Source organism: Kogia breviceps, chromosome 6 (assembly GCF_026419965.1).
Source record: "Kogia breviceps isolate mKogBre1 chromosome 6, mKogBre1 haplotype 1, whole genome shotgun sequence".
Classification (NCBI taxonomy): Eukaryota; Metazoa; Chordata; class Mammalia; order Artiodactyla; family Physeteridae; genus Kogia; species Kogia breviceps.
The window spans coordinates 62,189,172-62,207,489 of NC_081315.1; the positions used below are offsets into that span (position 1 = coordinate 62,189,172).

The following is an 18,318-nucleotide window of genomic DNA, read 5'->3' on the forward strand; positions in this document are numbered from 1 at the left end:
TCAGATTCCAGGTTCAAAATTTATTACACTACATCGTGTTATACTGCAAATGGTCTTCTTTGAACTTTTAATGTTTAACCATAAAATGAAAAGCCTGTCAGTCTGTCCCAAATTGCATGCTATTAGAAAAATTTACATGTTTTACATGTTCTACATAAATCCTTGCCCCAAAGATGTATGAATGTCATTAATTACTCTTATTAAAAAGCAACACTATCAACAAAAGTATTTAAGCTACTGACCTTTGCAATCAAAGCATAGTCCTATCTAGACAGAGACTTCAGAAATTCTAATATACACTTCTTCATATTTTATTTTCTTTGAAATTAGGATTCATATAAATAGTTGAGTGATAAGAAAACCTGTTTAACTGACAGTCATTTTTTTAGCAATATATAAAATAAAAGAGCATCTTACAATGGATGACATCTTAGATTCAACGAAATACAGTAATACTTGCTTGTACATACTTTACAGATTTCCAGTAAAAAAGATCTGATGAGACAAATGACCAAAAGAGATATCATGGATCACGGTACATGTAACTAATTTCTAGACAATCTCTAGCAAGTGGCCAGTCTAACCATTTTCCAGAAAGATCAAGTGCCTTGTGTAATAGATGCATTTGATAAACGAGGGGAAAGGTCAGCAGAATGGCACAGAAAGTACTGCCTGTGAGGTGGATTTTTAAGCACCTAAGAAGATAAACATAGTAGATTTTTTTTCCTCTCAAGTACCTTTCTTCTTATTACCCACATCAAGAACCAGTTTGTTCAGCATTACTCAAATTTGACATCCAAGACTTTAGTTCTACCTGCTTCAGTTCTGGAATGAAAGAAAGTGAAGTTCAGAATATTAACTATTGGCTTGGTTCTTGTTTAAGAAAACAAATTCATAGAATACCCAAGTACTGCACATGAGAATCCAGAGAAGCATTTAGCCCCGGATGCTATTAACTCCGGGAACCATTTGCTAAAGCTTCCCCGGTGGAAGAAGGGCTAAGTGTAAGGCGGTTCCTACCCTACAGCTTCCATTTATTTTCTTTAATCTCAATGTAGCTCTGACTTCTTATCTGTAGCAAACCTTCTCTTTAGAGCTCTCACAATTACTATTTTCTGTCTGTTGCGTTCTGTAAACTCTCAATTTACTCTTCTCCACCCTTTCCAACATAATCTCAACACCAACTTCTCCACTGTCTGCCATCCTTCTTTAGCACAAATTTTGCCCAACCCAATGTACTGCTATGGGGACCTGCTAACCAAAACTCTGGTTTAGGAAAAACTGACTATTTCCAAAATAAGAATATGTGACAGCATTAAGTACTGGCCTTAATTTGCTCTTAAGTCAAACTTCAAAGTAGCTAACTCCTCTGGAAAAGGTGAGATTTATATGAGATGCTTGAAAAAGCTGCTGACTATTCAAATCACTACCAGTAAGATAAGACAGAGGACAGATTAATCTCACAAGCAATTCTCACCTTGCAAAATTTCATTTGTAAGCCAGTTGCTGGAAACTCAGGATATATCGTTTGGCCAGTAGCTCTTAACTTCTTTGGAAGATCACAAACTTCTCCACACACTGCCCCCAGAGAAATCGACCAACAAGTTTGTATATACTTTCAGGGAGTTCAGACCCCAGATTAGGAAGCACATGAGCTAGCAGGTACAGAACCTGGATCGTATTTATCTACTTCCCCAAAGAAGGAGAACACAGTGGTTCTGAAGGGAACCTTGGTTTAACACATTGTAGACTGGCTCCTTAGAAATCAACCAATACATGTAAATATTTTCTAGTAGTACTGATCCAATGGCGTTGAAGAGAATGAAAAAGACACTTCTTTTGGTCTGGGTGGAGATATTTAAAGAGATCCCCCCACACACATTGAGGGAGAACTTTGGGCTAAGGGGGAGGCAATGAGACAATGGGAAACAGACTTTGGCTTTAAAAACAGTGACCCAGGCTAAAAGAAAGCTCTGAGCTGCCAAACTTAGCATACAGATTACAGGTTCTTCTGGAAAACTTCCCAAAGGGGAAGTAAAAGATATCCAACCCACGTATACAAGATGAATGTTCTTTCTTAAATTTAATTTGGGAAGCTGAAAAGTTGGTTGACAGACAAGATATCTTATGGGGGTAGCTAATTCAGTCACAAAGATATATCATGTCCTTCCAAGGACCCTGCAAAAGTTCAGCATGACATTGATCCAGCAGCAAGGAAGCAAGCTCTAGGTGATTTAAGGGATGAATGGATTTGAAAGGCATGCCTAATGGTTTCAAACCAACTAAAGCACCAGATGAAAAGCTGCCTTTTTGGAAACAACAGACTGTGTTTGAATTAGTGACTGCTTTTGCACAAGGTTATTTACGAGGAGGCAGGTGCATCAGGCTAAGGTGGTTTCAGGTGACAGTTCAAATTGGAAGAGGGCCAGGAAAAGATGGTGTGGGAACTAAATCAAAACCCACCCTTCAACATTTGCTTTAGGTGTTTGGTAAATCTCTGCCAGGATGTCAAGTCAGCATTTCCTTCACACTCAGGAGAATGAGATAGCAAAGGTAGGAGTCCAAGAAAAAAAAGGTTTATTTCGGCCCCTATTTCATCATAGAGCACTTCAGTGAAATATTTAATAAATCCAATGTCTTTATATTGATCGCTAACCTTTCGCTTCTGTTCAAATGCTGGGCATGTATCCAAACGAGGTAGAGGAAGGCCTCCCTATCACAGTTGAACTTTGAAAGCATATTTGTTTAGGGAGGAGAGGCTTAATTTAAGATCCGGCAATGACTGGTTCCCAAATTCCCATCTAAATTCCAAAGGAACTTTGCACTTTGGTGAGATGCAGCCTCTTCCTTTTTTCATTTGAGGCTCCAGAGATTGGAATGAGAAAGAGTTCACACATTTCAATTTTACTCCAGCTGGGATCTCAAGTACTTTTAGCCTCCTTTTGGCACGACTGGATCTCAGAATACAAGTGCTGACTGTACGCTCAGAGTGTTTCTCTAACTATGGATTCAAGTTGGGGGAAAGTAAAAGTCAAGTCTCCCACACTGTATAAAACATGCTTATTTTGAGCTTGAAAAAAGTCTCAAAGATTATCTTCTCATTTCTTTCTAGCAGCATCTCTGGACACTAGAAATGCTACACCTCTGCTAACCTCCTTGAAAAAAGAGGTATTGTTTGAGATTACAAACAAAACAGAGTAGACACTCAGAATCAACTCACTTCTTTGGCATGTGAACAAAAAGTAAGTAACTCCCAGATAAGTACATTCTTTGGAACTGAGCCCCAAATGCTTTGTAGATTTCACGGTCAAGGGGAAATAATCAGTATTTTTGAGGAAAGAAGGTCCTGTTTCTCTCTACAATGATGAAATGGTGGTATTTCCTGATTTATTATAGGATTCCACATTTAAAAATGAATGTGCATTTTGCTTGATTTGTCCTAGATGCTACTTAAATTTTTCTTCACTAATTCCTAATTAACGGAGGAAAGGGATTCTGACTTAAATAATTACCATCTTTGGTTTCCCTGGAAGAAAAACAAAGCTAAAATTTGTCATCTTTTGTCTTGAGTATATCTTGTCAGCAGTTAATTAAGACACAAAACAACAATTCAGTACGTGGCAACTAGAAATAGGCCTGGAGAATCATTTGAAACTTTTCTATGAGATAAATCTTTACTAATATTTTTTGTAGAAACTGATCACAGCACATGTTGACATTCTTCCTGCAATGTTTTTCATCTACAACTGCCATGCAGTTCCTCAGCTTAACAGTAGATGGCTCCACGTGCCTTGTCTTTGAAAGGATTGGTGCTTTCTAGCAGTAACAGTAGATGCTGGTTTAGAAAAGTCAAAGGATAATTAGAGTTCTGGGGGAAAAATTTGAGAAATTGGTGTTTGGGATCGTGGAATATTATTGAACTTTGGAAAGTGGCATTGCTCATGATATACAGTTGAAAACATATAAAGCCAGTCTTATTTCCTTATGTCTTGGGTGCCTAAGATGAGAATTGTCATTTTCCCAGAGGAATAAAAGTGATCTTCTGGAAAATCAGAATCATTGTTATCAAATTAAGTGCTGTCAAAAAAGAACTTTCTGGAATATTGGAAATGTTCCTCTTCTGTCCAATACAGCAGCCATTCACCACATGTAGCTATTATTGAACACTTAAATGTGGCTAGGGCAATTTTTGTTTAATTTAGCTAAACTTAAGTTCATATATCCCCATGTGGCTATTTACTGAACAGCACTGGCCATTACCTTGAACAGCACAGATATAAGTAGTTGAATCATTTATATATGATAGATCTCAAGCCAAATTATAGACTATCAAATGGGGAGCATCCTTTACTAAAAGGGTTTATGTTTCTAAACCCCGTTCACCTCAGCATACTTAGTGAGGACATTCAGTAAACAAGTAGAATTTTCTATTTACAATTTATTGTGGAACATGGTTACCGGGATAATTTTAGTTTTTTGGCTGCAAGTTCCTGAAAAATTACCCTTATCCCACACCGCCCTCCATTCTTTCCTTTTAGATAAATAGAAGGATACTAGCATTCTATAAAGTGCTTTCCTTTCTTACAAGACTCATTTGTACTTTCCCTGTGTTAAACTCATTTTCACACCAGGGCTTCCTAATAAAATTTGAATCAATTGAATGACTTCCGGATATAAATGTACCTTGAAATGAAATAATAAACACACAAACCTAAGAAAAAATGATTGGTCAAAAGACTGGTTTTAAAATGACAAAATAGTAACACTGACTTAAAAAGTCCAAAAAATTTTCCTGACTCAACCTTCTTGAAAATAGCATTTTTAAATACACTTGTAGGAGAAAAACAAGAGCAAAAAACAGCTCAAGCAGATAATAAATCTCTACATAATTTTCACCAATAAGTAGAAATTTCACTCTTCTCTCTTCATTTCCACGCACCAAGTAGCTGAACATCTAACTGCAGACCATTCTTCAGCCTTGATTGTTCCACAGCTAATAAAGGGTGCAAATGAACGAGGTGATAGTACAGCGAGATAAATCAGTTAACACAGAGCTAAAAGAGACTCATAAATCTTCTAGTTCAACACCTCGTCAATTTCACAGATCCTGCAGGTATAGCAAGAGAGTAAGTGACTTGTTAGGGCTCCAGATTGATTAGAACCCTAGGCTCTATTCCCAAGGCAGAAATCTGCCCACAGAGTTAGGCTACATCTGTCATCCTAGGATAATCAAGGGTTGCACAAATCTAATTTTTATAGATTTAACTGGAAAACCAAAAAGGACAACGAAAGGGGAGGTAACACCTGAATTCAACCACTAAAGACAAAAATCTCATCAATCTTAAGCAGTATTTTCAACAGTACAATTTGTCTCTTTAAGACCTTACAAAATGTTATAATGGTTTTTCCATTTATTATTTGTGGCACCAGAATCAAGATTCTAAGTCCCTGCTTCAGGGATTCCAGATTCTTCTCCCAAGTAATTTTCTCATCTCCTGTCCAAGCAGGTACTATCTTTGGGGTCATCCAAATGCTCCTCCAAAGTCTAATTCTTCCAGGTCACCTCTGGAGATTGATAAAGTTGATCTCAGCACTTCCGGTGCCATATTAGGTAACTTACAAACATAAACAGTCACCTAGCTTTGCCCCTTCAATTTTCTTACTTTTTCCTAGATAGGTGTTATTCAATTGATTTTTTTTTTTTTTGGTCTATTGTAGTTTATTGGCCCGTAGTTAGACTGTAAGAATATAATGTTAGTAATAATATAAGAAATGTGAATTATTATGATAAATAATAAATATTTAAAATATTTAACAACATATGCCTAAGAATAAACTAAATTTTAAAAATAAATATAAATAGTTTATGGTGATTTTCTGTTCCAAAAGACAGAATGATCTCAGGAATCAGATTAAATGTCTAGTGGAGCATATAAAATGGAGCAAGACTGAAAATGCACCAGGGGAGAAATCAATTCTAAGAATTTAACACTCCATTAGACCACTGAAAAGTACTACACTTAGTAGCCAGAAATAGTGCCACCCCTAGAAAAACAAAGGATTGACCCACATGTCGTGGAAGAATGCCAACAAAACACTTGCTAATCAGTAGCTGATCTTCTCCACTTTGCCAGAAAACCTGTTTGAAAGGCATAACAGAGCACCGCTTGTGAACCCTGACTTCTGTCAAGTGCCTTAGGTCCTCCTTGGCCCAACAATTGCCCCCCCCCCCATAAACTAACCATTAATGATAGGACCTAACAAGCTGCCACACTTCTTAATCTGCTATGAAAATCTTGACAGCCAAGAATTTTTCTTTCCTTTTAGAAGTCAATTCTACATTTGCTCTAAACCTCACCTGACTAGTTGTTTTCCTTCCAAATCTCCAATCAGGCATATACTCTGGTTAACTGTAACCTCCTTGTTTCTTAACACAGGCTTATCACCATGGTCCATGTTTTAAACTAAGACACAGCTATCACATGCCAAGCTCTAGCTACTGTTTTCGGGAGGAAAGAAAAATTATTCACCCCATCTGAGACTGACTGTACCAGACATTATTCAAGAGTGCAAAACCCTGATCCCTGAACTCTTCCCCTTTATGCACTCAGTTCAGAGACACCCCACCCTCGGCTATTAGAGATCATCTAGGGCTAAATATAGATCTACGCACACCAGCGGTCCCTGGCCATCGTCACATGGTGCTGCTGACGAAGAACTCCTTGGAGACGCCTTCTGCCCAAACACACATATACAAATTTCTGTGCATATTCATCCATACACACTATACCCACCGAATTCGTCGGCGAAGACGGACACATTTACATTCAGAAAAGAAAGTGGCTCCCTAGAGATCCCCTCCTGCGGTTTACTACACTTGTGCCGCCCTCCGCACTATCAGAGGACCTAGCTACGCTGCTTTCGCCTGAGCTGCGCGGATCCGGTTGGGGTAAGGTGGGAATCAATACTCCAGTGGTTCGCACACAGACACACACACTTACACTCCAGCCCCCCTGTTCCGCCCTGTTCCGCTTGTACAGCACTGAAGTTGTTTCCACGGTTCCCCTAGAGAGAGGAGCGTCCCCCCGCTAGCAGCCCGAGAGGCTCTCAGGTACCCACAGTTCACGTTATTATCGCCTGGCCAGGTGACCCGAGACGACTCACCTGAGCTCAGGCAAGAGCAAGGCGACACGTTGTGTCCCAAGTTACCAGCTGAACGGAGAAAGAATATCACCTCGTCAGTGGCGAGCACGTGACCTCTGTTCGCTTGTCTCTTCCTGAGAGTCAGACCTTAGATTATAAGGCTCCGTCACCAAAAATAAGCAGGACCCCCACCTGCTCACCCACACCCCCACACTCTCACGAAAACTAGCCAAGAAGTAGAAGGAAACAGCCTAGCTGTGCACAGGAAGGGAAGAAAGGATGAAGAAAGGATGAAAGCGACTAGAACTCAGACAAATCCTCAAAAACTGTACCAAGATCTCGAGACAGAAGACCTGGCTGCGGGATCGGGGCAAGAGAAGCAAAGCAAAACCCAAGCCTGTCCCCGCCCGGGCCCCAGCGGCTGGGACCCGCACCTGCTGGCACCATGTCCGCTCCCAGGGCGGCCCCAGATGCCCTCGGCGGCCAGGCAGGAGGACTCCCCACTTACCCCGCTTTTGCGGGACGCTCTGCACCAGCGAGCGCTCGCTGGCCAGAATCTTCCGCCGTCTCTAGGGGCACCGGCAGCCGGGGGGCAGTCAGAGATCCGGGATGCTCCGCGCGCAGCTCCCGGGCCGCCTGGGAGAGCGCAGAGCGCAGAAGGGTGGCGCGTTCCCGCTGCCGGACTCCGATTTCTCCCGTGAGAACTGCTGACCAGGGAACAACCCACCTGCAGATGGACCCGGGGTCCTCGGCTTCCCGGCTGTTTTCCGTGTGCCCACCAACACAACCAAAGGAGAGGAAGCAAAAGCGCGCAAAAAATTCCGCCCAACCAGTTGGATGCCTTGTTGATACTGAAACTACTGCCGCCGCCGCCGCGCACACCCCCTTCTCTTCGAGTGCCCGCCCTCGCGGCCAGCCCCGCCCCCCGCCGGCCCCCGCGGACCAATCACGGCGCAGCTCACCGCCCACTCCGCCACCGCCCCCGGCGCCCGCGGCCAGCCCACGCGTCCCCGAGGGCCCGGGACTCCAGTGGCTCGGCTGCGGGTTGTCCTCCCACGCTGCGGAGGCCGGCAGATCCCGGCGCAGGCGTGTTTAAGTACGCTGGTTCGGCTCGCTCCGACGGCGTGAGTTTCCCCGAGGGCACCTGCCAGGGGCTGTTAGTGCAGGCATGTATATGCCTGTGTGTGTTCGTTTACCTGTGTGCTACCTGTAAATACCGACCCAATTTGTTATACAGTATCTATTAACATAATTATGAGCTAGAGGTTACTGTGCGTCTAATTTTCAGAAGAGAGCTGAGAGAAACCATAAGAACATTCGCTCAGCAAATATTTACAGAACGCCTGAGTGCTAGGCTTTGTGCCAAACGCTGGGGGCACACTCCAGGCTGGTCCCTGCCATTAGGAAGCCTACAGTTAAGTGGTGGACAAACGTTAAGCAAATGGTCACCCAAACAAAATGTAAAATTGCGGTTGTTACAAGTTCCACAAAGAAGGGAAAACTGCTGTGAAATATGTTTCTGGAGGCAAAGAGGGGAGGTCTGACCTCAGTAAAGGCTGTGCTGTCATGGTAACCGCATGCTCTATCACTGGATACTTGATAACTATTTCAGGAAAAACGGTAAAACTTTTTTTCGAATAAAAATTTGTACGAATAAAAAGAGTCTGGAGGGAAGAAACGATGAAAACAAATAAGGGAAAAGGAAGAGACGCAAGGAAAGAACAAAATCTTAAATCATCAGGAGCCTCTCTTGCCTGCCATGTGACCTTGAGTAAAGTAGCTTTTCTGAGCTTCAGTTTTCCCATGTGTAAAACAACACTCTTCATACCTATCCTATAGGGCTATAATTATACTATATAATTATACTCCCTCCTTCTCTTCTGTAAATGGGTCTCCTGTGACTCCGTTGTCTACTCTCACCTATCTGAGCTTCTCTGCAGTTTGAAGAAGGAGCACTAAGACCAAGAAGGCTTGGCGGGTCCAGCTGTTCAGACTAAAGCACCAAGGCTTGGGTGGCCCAGCCCCGCCCAGCTGTTGTGGTTGTGCTGGTTAGCTAGTCTTTCAAGCTCAGTTTTCCACCCTGATTGTGCAACAAACAAGCCATATGAGGTTGGGCAAGTCATTGACAATCTTGAGGTTCCTGGTCCTGTAGCAATAAATTAAGACTTGGACTAAATCATGATTTCTTAATGGAAATATCTGTCATATCCTTTGTAACCTCTGGTTACACCCACCAGCCCCAGAAGATTTTGCCCAGTTTTACATTCTGAAGTTTTTTTTCCCACCAAAACAAAAGATGTTTATTTTATTATTATTATTTTTTTTTGGCGGTACGCGGGCCTCTCACTGCTGTGGCCTCTCCCGTTGCGGAGCACAGGCTCCGGACGCGCAGGCTCAGCGGCCACGGCTCACGGGCCCAGCCGCTCCGCGGCATGTGGGATCTTCCCGGACCGGGGCACGAACCCGTGTCCCCTGCATCGGCAGGCGGACTCTCAACCACTGCACCACCAGGGAAGCCCAAGATGTTTATTTTAATTTCTCAAAAATCTAACATGGATACCATGAGACTGTTCATTCGATGCTTTACCAAACCACATTCCTGCTCCCCATTCTGGCCGATCCCCCAGGACCCCTTCCATCTCCCTGTATGAGAGATAATATATACAGAGACAGCTCCAGAGTTAGGTGGCTCAAACCCTAACGCTGTCTCTATCACTTAGCCAGCGATCAAACCTTAGAAAACGCACGGACAGATTCTGAGCCCCCGTTTACTCATCTGAGAAATAGCAGTCGTGGTTTAGAAAAGCAAATTCTTCACAGAAGAAGATTAAAAGAGATAATACACGAAATGAGTTTGGAACAGTGTCCCTCAGAGAAGCCTTCCCTGACCTTCCTACTTAACAACTGCAATCTCATGATCCCCATTCCATCTCGTCATTCCCTTCCCTGCTGTGTTGTCTCCTCCATAGGCCTTATACCACCATTTAACATACTGTCTGTCCATTTTACTGATCATTCCCTCCCTCTCCTCACTGGAATATAAGCTCCAGAAGAGCTGGGTCTGTTGTTGTTATTGTAGTTTTTGTCTTTCTGCTGTATTTCCAGCGTCTAGAACAGTGTCTCACACACAATAAATATTCAATAAGTACATGTTGATTGGATTACTTAATTAATTAATTAATGCCTAGCACATGGTAAGCACTCAGTAAATAATAGCTGTTAGGAGTATGTATTAAGTATTCTCTATCATGAAAATATATTCTGTCCATTCTTTACTTGTCATAGTTTCTTTCTGGTCTTTTGACTCCATTGGCTCAACGCTTGTCTCTGTAAATCTTGGTAAGCTTAGTAATACTGGTCAAATTGATGCAAAAAAACCCCTGCTGAGTAAGACCTCACTCCAGTAATAAAAATAGCCACTTGTATTGAGCTTCTGCTATGTGGCCAGCTTTGTGCTGAACATTATTTTTCTTCTCCTTTCCTCTTGGACCTGAGGTTCACAAAATTAGAACAATTGTCATGACTGATCCATGTCCAATGTTCTTCCTTTTATTTCACTTTCTTTCATTTCCCATGTAAGATCCTTTTCACCATCCCAAAGGCACTTACTCCTTCACACTGTATTTAGTGTGAGTTTTTCGATCCGCCTTTCATGAACAGTGGCATATTGTTTTATGTATATATACTTACCTAATGTTTTTGTGCAATCTGTCTCATTCTGTTTCTCACTGTTTTCTCTCTAACTTTTGATTTTGAACATCCACCCATGTTGACATATATTGATGCTGTTCACTCCGTTTACTCACTGTTGAGTATTTCACCATATTTGTGTTACGGTTTTTGCTTACATGTTCTTTCATCCTCACTAAAACTCTGAGATATAGGTGCTGTTTTCTCCATTTCTGAGATAAGGGAATAAGGCTTAGGAAGGTAAATAACTGCCAAGGCCATTCAGGTGGAGAAGCCATGAATTAAACCCATATCTCTCTGATTCCAATGTTCCCATCTTCTCACTCTACAAAATGGATTTAATTACTGTGAGATTTTTGAAATAATGTCTGAAAAAAATCCTCTACCTTTTGGTCATTTTTTTTTTTTTTGTATGCGGGCCTCACTGTTGTGGCCTCTCCCGTTGCGGGGCACAGGCTCCGGACGCACAAGCTCAGCGGCCACGGCTCACGGGCCCAGCCGCTCCACGGCATCCTCCCAGACCAGGGCACGAACCCGTGTCCCCTGCATCGGCAGGCGGATTCTCAACCACTGCGCCACCAGGGAAGCCCCCTTTTGGTCATTTTGTATGTCCAAGATATTGCTGTTAAAACTAGTAGATACATGTATTTAAATTAAACCAGAGTCTTTTCATTGCTGTTAAAACTAGTAGATACATGTATTTAAACCAGAGATCAGTTCTTGTCATTGCAAAGCAGCGTTTATTATGTCTCATACCCAAATTTAATATCATTATTTGTGATTTATGATCTTCTTAAGACACAAGAACTTTATTTTTTTTTAAAGAGATTGTTGGACTTTTTTTTAAAAGGTCAGTGTGAACTTTTAAATTTATTTATTTATTTATTTAATTTATTTATTGGCTGCATTGGGTCTTCATTGCTGCGCATGGGCTTTTCTCTAGTTGTTGCGAGCGGGGGCTGCTCTTCGCTGCAGTGGGCGGGCTTCTCATTGCGGTGGGCGGGCTTCTCATTGCGGTGGCTTCTCCTGCTGCGGAACTTGGGCTCCAGGGTGCACGGGCTTAGTAGTTGTGGAGTCACAGCTCAGCAGTTGAAGACACAAGAACTTTAAATGAAAATCTCATAAAGCATAACGGCCTTCAAATATTTTAAAATTGTCCTATCAAAGAGGAATGAGGCTCCAGAACACCAGATAGGACTAAAGAGGGAAAATAAGGGAATGGATCAAGGCTTCAGGGTAAGAAAAACATGAATGATGCTTCAAGTAGAATAGCAGCTTTTTCTCATATTGAATTCCTTCTCTCTGGATCATAAAGGGCCTTGTGAAATGGCCAAGTAACTCTCCAAAACACTTCCATGTATTCTCTTTCATTTAGTTTCTTAGTGTCACTCTGAAATATGAAGATGAAGAGTCCAAGGATACTGAATCTTAGCCCCAGTTTATAAATGGAAGGAAATGAAGAGACCGCAGCCTCAAACTTCTCACTTTCAAAGCCAAGGAAGACAAACCCATATTTTATAAGTATGATGTATATTGCCTCTTGTGTATTTCAATAAAAGATTACAAGAATTTCATAAAGCAAAAATGTGAAGAATGATCAGATGGAATTTTGAGAAAATCATTGAACAATTCCTAAGCAAGGTATGTAAATATAACTTTGTAGCTGGTTAACTTGCCCTTTAGCATCTCTGAACTAATCACATCTTCTCTGGAACACACAAACCCAGTTATTTTTTTAAACAAGTAAGAAATAAACCCCATAATACCTAAGTACTGCACAGATACGAAAGTATTTATTTTATGTAAAAGAAAGAAAAAAGCAATTGCTTTTGCACAGAGAATAGATTTAAAGGAAGAGGAAGGAAAAAAAAATACATGATTCTCCCCCCAGACCCACCCTTTTCACAGAGGAGGAGGAAATACTGTAGTGGTGTGGCTAGGTAGAGGCAAAGATATTTTGTAGCCAGAGGTCTCGTTTCTTGGGATCTGGGTTCCATTTCTTGGGATCCTGTCCCTTTGGACTCTCTCTCCCACATGGGTGCAATGGTATGATGGGGTGTTAGGTCACTTAGACCAACCTGGCTCTAGACCTTAGAGAAATCCCCTTATATTACCTTGCTTTTTAGCCTGATTTTCCCTGACTTCCCTTTCCTCATCATCTGAGAGCCTAGAATGAAAGGGGGAAGGAAGCTGCTTGGCAAGCTTTGGTTTCATGCCGTCTTCCTCATTCTAGCCTGAGTAAAAGGGATTCTGCCCATGGGCCAACCTAGCTTATGAGGGGGCCATGTTGGAATTTCATAGTAATAAAGCATGTATGTGTTTGACATTGACTTCTACTCATACCTTTCCCTGGTACTTGAAAGAAGGATGATGAACGACAGACATGAAAATTTAGATATTCAAGATTCCGAGTCCCGGGCCCTTCATAAATACAAAATGAACCCTGCCACTTAGGAGGAATTTTTGTGATGAAACACATGACTGGGTCAGCCTTGGAATGGTCTCCTCTATAATAATTCCTAACAATTGTTATCATTTACAGTGTTCTTTCACATCATTGTCTCATTTAGGGAGGATATTGGGTCTGTGAGGGTCAATCAGTTCTAATGGCAGTCATTACAGAGGCATATATTTTCCTTTCTTGGCGTCACTAAAAATATTACAGAGCCATTCATTTAGATTTGCTAAGAAGATACCACTAAATAGAAGGGAATTGACTAGAAAAGATAACTTCAGGGAATTTTCTTCCACACATCTAGGTAAACCTCTTTCACTGTCACTTTTTGTCTACCAGATCTTAAAGTTGTACAAAAGAATGTAACAACTGCATGGGAAATTCCACAACAGATATAGTAGGTTTTCACCTTCCCCTAAGAAGATGTACAAAGTTACCATATGTTCATTTATACTAGACAAGAACTGTTGAACAGCAAATTTATTATTTTTCCTTTATAAGCATCATTGTTTTGCTCATTTGCCAATTTTTACTTACTCTTACAAAGTAATTAGTTGTAATAAACTCAGGAGGGATATTGATATTGAGAAATAATAGTACTTGGCCTGATCATAAGGTTATGAGACAGTCTTATCATCATTGATTATATAATGCATAGTGACTTATTTTTTCTATACGGACAAAGAAATATTTCATAACCTTAAACATATTATTTTGATACAACGTATCATTCTTTTGAGTGGAAATTCAATTATATTTAACGTGAGTTTCTTTGGATAAATATTCTTTATCCTGTAAAATCTTTACAGTGAATAGTAAATACACATATATTTCTCTAGTTCTCATTTCTCTTTCTAGCGGTTTTTGTCTGGTTTCTTGTGAGTGAGTTGATCTTATAATGAATTAAGAAAAGGTTTTTCTGTTTCAAATTCTTATAGCCTTCAATGTTAAGTCTGATTATTTTGCTAGAAGGTCCCCTCAGTTTTGACTAATTACCAATCTATGTCCTAGAACACTGAGTGGGAGGGAGAAAATGAATAATAGAATAATAAAATTTTAGAGCTGGGAGAAATATTAATCATCATCTCTTTTCATCTTTCCCCACCCCAATGCCACCAACCAAGGCATTTTTGAGGTGAGGAAATTGGATCCTAGAGAGATTAAATGATCTCTCTAAGGCCATCCAACAAGATAACAGCAAAGTTACACAAGTCAAAAAGCCTGGATGATAAGCCCAAAACTTCAAAAACTGATTTTGCTTCCTAATTATTCTGGCAGGGCTGACATTAATGGAGCTACTTTGATGTTATAGAAGTACAATTTGTTTTCAAATATTTATGACAAATATTCTCTGCTAAATACTTCTTGATGAAATGATAAAGGAGAATTCTTTAGGTGTTGCTAATAGCTTTTATTAGAATTCTCTAAATATTTCTAATATCATTTATTTTATTTAATAGTCAAGATAGTAAAATAGTAAACTCCTGGTTGCTTTATCATTAAAGTAACCATAATCTAGACTATTAATCAGACTTCATAAACTATATTCAAGAAATTATGTTGATCAAAAACAGTATTTGCTGTTGTCATCATGAAAACATATACCTAAGATATTTTCTGTTTAATGTAATAAAATAATTGACTTTCATAAGACTGTATCATCTTTCATAAATATTATAGCATTGTTGTGATTTCTAGATAATTCTGTGAAGTTTAATTTTGTAAAATGTCCAAACACTATGACTCATGGTTAATCATTGTTTTCATAGTAAAATCAGCATTTCGGTACAATATATGTAAATATTGCTGTGGAAAAACATAATGCTAAGTATATTTTTCTGCACAAAAACAAATGGAGCAGATCATATAGTTTAACTATTTCACCGAATTAGAATGTCTGTCTCTGGGAAGGGGTTGGGGTGGGATTGGGGATGGGAGACAAAGGGGACTCCAACTTTATGTGTAGTGTTTGTTTCTTTCATAAAGAAAGACATAAAGCAGACATGACAAAATGTTCAATATTATCATTTGTGAGTGGTGGGTACACAGGTGTCAATACTTTTTTTGTGTGTGGGGGAGAATTTCTCCAAAAAAAAAACCAAAAGATTTTTCTGGTCAAAATTGGACATTGTCATTTAACTATGTTGTATAACCTTAAACTTCTATATTTAAAGCTTACATTTTAAGGCAATATATACTGGTAAAGTTATTGTTTTACCTTTTCCTGCTCACTGATTAATCACATTTATAAAGTATGACTGTTCATCAAAAGTCCGGAGAATTTGATTTTGTCCTATTATGCAAAAGTATAATATGTGAAAAGTTTGTTAAAAAATGTTATGCAGGGGCTTCCCTGGTGGTGCAGTGGTTGAGAGTATGCCTGCCGATGCAGGGGACACGGGTTCGTGCCCCGGTCCGGGAGGATCCCACATGCCGCGGAGCGGCTGGACCCGTGAGCCATGGCCGCTGAGCCTGCGCGTCCGGAGCCTGTGCTCTGCAATGGGAGAGGCCACAACGGTGAAAGGCCCGCGTACCGCAAAAAAAAAAAAAAAAAAAAAAAGATAAAAAGATAAAAAGTTATGCATCCCACAGAGTTTATCGAAATTAGCCTCGTCTTGCTTTTTGATGTGATGCTGTGTATACTCTCTCAGACTGTGATGTGTATTATGAGTAAACACACAAAAGAGCTTTGATTTTTGACTGAAACCTGCTTTAAAGTCAAATCTTGCACAGACTAACATCATTAGTGTATGACTAATATTTCTAGGGCTTGGAATTAACCAGTGATAATTTTGGAATCTACAATTACCCACGTAATTATCTCCAATTAGCTATCTCTGAAGAGGGGTCAAGAACTAAAGGAAAGGGCTTCCCTGGTGTCGCAGTGGTTAAGAATCCGCCTGCCAATGCAGGGGACACGGGTTCGAGCCCTGGTCCGGGAAGATCCCACATGCCACGGAGCAACTAAGCCCATGAGCCACAACTACTGAGCCTCCGCTCTAGAACCCGCAAGCCACAACTACTGAAGCCCGTGCGCCTACAGCCCGTGCTCCGCAACAAGAGAAGCCACTGCAATGAGAAGCCCGTGCACTGCAACAAAGAGTAGCCCCTGCTCCCTGCAACTAGAGAAAGCCCGCGCACAGCAACGAAGACCCAACACAGCCAAAAATAAAAACAAATACATAAATTAATTTTTAAAAAAAAGAACTAAAGGAAAATGGAGGTTGAATATATGGAAATATATCCCTATTAGTGGAATAGTCCATTTACTACAGGTCTGTTGAGAGAGTCAGGGTGTATACTTTTGAGATGTGTTTGGATGAGTAAATGAGGTGGAAAGACATCTGTTGCCTGTAGAGGTGAAGTCTGGAAAGAATTGGAAGAAATAGGAATTTTCTGGGCCAGACTGTGTTGCTCTGTGACTTTAAAGAGATTATCTCTGAAGGAAAAGCATGTAAGGAAATAAGCCTAAGAAAGACCAAGGCCTTTTCTGTGGAGGTATGAATTTGACACCTCTCACAGCAAGAAATTCATAACGGAAGCTCAAATAAAATGTCTTAGTCTGGATAAAGTTACCCAGATAAATAAAACAATTGTCTTCAGTAAGAACTCATACAAACTCTCTTTGAAATGCCCTGCCTTCCTCAGTTAAAAGTCAAACACCAGCTGTTACGGAAAGCAGTTGTGAGCACAAACTTTCTAACTTCCAAGATACTAACAAGCTGTACTTTTCCACCCAAAATAGTTGAACTAGGACATACTGTTTTGAAAATACTTCTAAACAGATGCGATTTTGGTTAGCCCGGCCCCTGCTCTTGCATTAAGGCTAAATGGTAGACAATTGTCATTTTTTGATTCAGAACATACAACAAAATAAAAATGAATGTGAATTTTGGACTGTGCCTTTCCATTGGTGAGGAAAAAACCCATATATATTGTCAGAACCAAGACTTTAAAGTATGTCACAGTGACATAAAATCCAGGAACATCTAGCCTGATTAGATGCCTATATTAGGCTTCACAAATTTATATTGGAGTTTTTAGACTTTCTTTCCTTTTATTTTCTCTTCTTTTCTTTTTCTTTATTTCCCTCTCCCTGCTCCCTTCCTTCCTTCATCCTTCCTCTTCCTCCCTCCCTCCCTTCCTCCCCATCCCTCCCTCCCTCCCTCTCTCTCTCTCTCTCTCTCTCTCTCTTTCTTTCTTTCTCTGCAATTTACATAGTGGTGAACTTTTTTACTCTAAATCTCAGAGTAACCAACCCATGATTCAACAAAGAGGTAATGTTTGAACCTGTTAGACAGTTATTTTAGGGACAACCAACCAATATATTGAAATAAGTCATTTGCAAAAAGGCTAGCAGAACTTGTGTTCCAGAGCACACAAAATGAGGAAGAAAATGCAAAACAGGACAGCCTGTTGAGAGCAAGCAATGGAAGGGACTCATTTTCTCACCTGTAGAGTGAAAGCAGTGACCATTCTTTCAAAGGGACCCTGGTCAGTGTAGGAGCAAATAACAAGGATCCTATAGAACTTGGCTCTCTGTTGGTGAAGTTAACATCTCAGATTCTTAGTTTCCTCAACTGTAAAATGAGGGGATTGGAGATAAAATTTCAGAGGTGTTTTCTAGCTGGCAAATGCTACTTCATATTTAGACTGTTTTTAATTGTCAGCTTTTAGACTGGTTCCATCTGGATACCTCAGCAGCCGGCCAAGAGGCTTGAGATGGCCCAGAAGTGATGGACTTCACCCAACTCCACTGACTTGGTTATGGTCACGGTTATGGGCTATCTTTCCCTGGAGTTCAATGTCTGTCTTATTATAGTGATTATGATGCTTGAAAGAGTCCCTAGGGATCTGCTTTCACGTTCCCCTAAGCCTCGGCCTACATTAGAGGTAATAACTGCAACTAAACATCCCATGGCATAATGATACCTCTGCTCTGGGTCTGGTTTAATAAGACTTGACATTCAGCTTCAGTGATGGAAGGTCTGTGATGAATTCTGGGGACTAATTTCTTATCCAATGGATAT

The 18,318-nt window shown here is 40.6% G+C and overlaps 1 protein-coding gene across 10 annotated transcripts in view; it reads right to left on the reverse strand.

Moving 5' to 3' along the window:
- The window catches only part of RASGEF1B (RasGEF domain family member 1B), a 570,403-nt gene that overhangs the window by 26,906 nt on the left and 525,179 nt on the right, over positions 1–18,318 (reverse strand). Inside the window, exons 1-2 of one of the 10 annotated variants that reach the window (XM_067035916.1) lie at positions 7,652–8,017; positions 7,165–7,290 (exon numbers count right to left, since the gene is read on the reverse strand). The exons of 5 other annotated variants lie outside the window; for them this stretch is intronic. The gene's annotated coding sequence lies outside the window, so the exon portion shown is untranslated. Of the gene's footprint in view, positions 1–7,164; positions 7,291–7,651; positions 8,051–18,318 lie in introns of those variants that run through there. 4 more of the 10 variants (XM_059067534.2, XM_067035915.1, XM_067035917.1 and 1 more) reach the window with 4 other exon arrangements.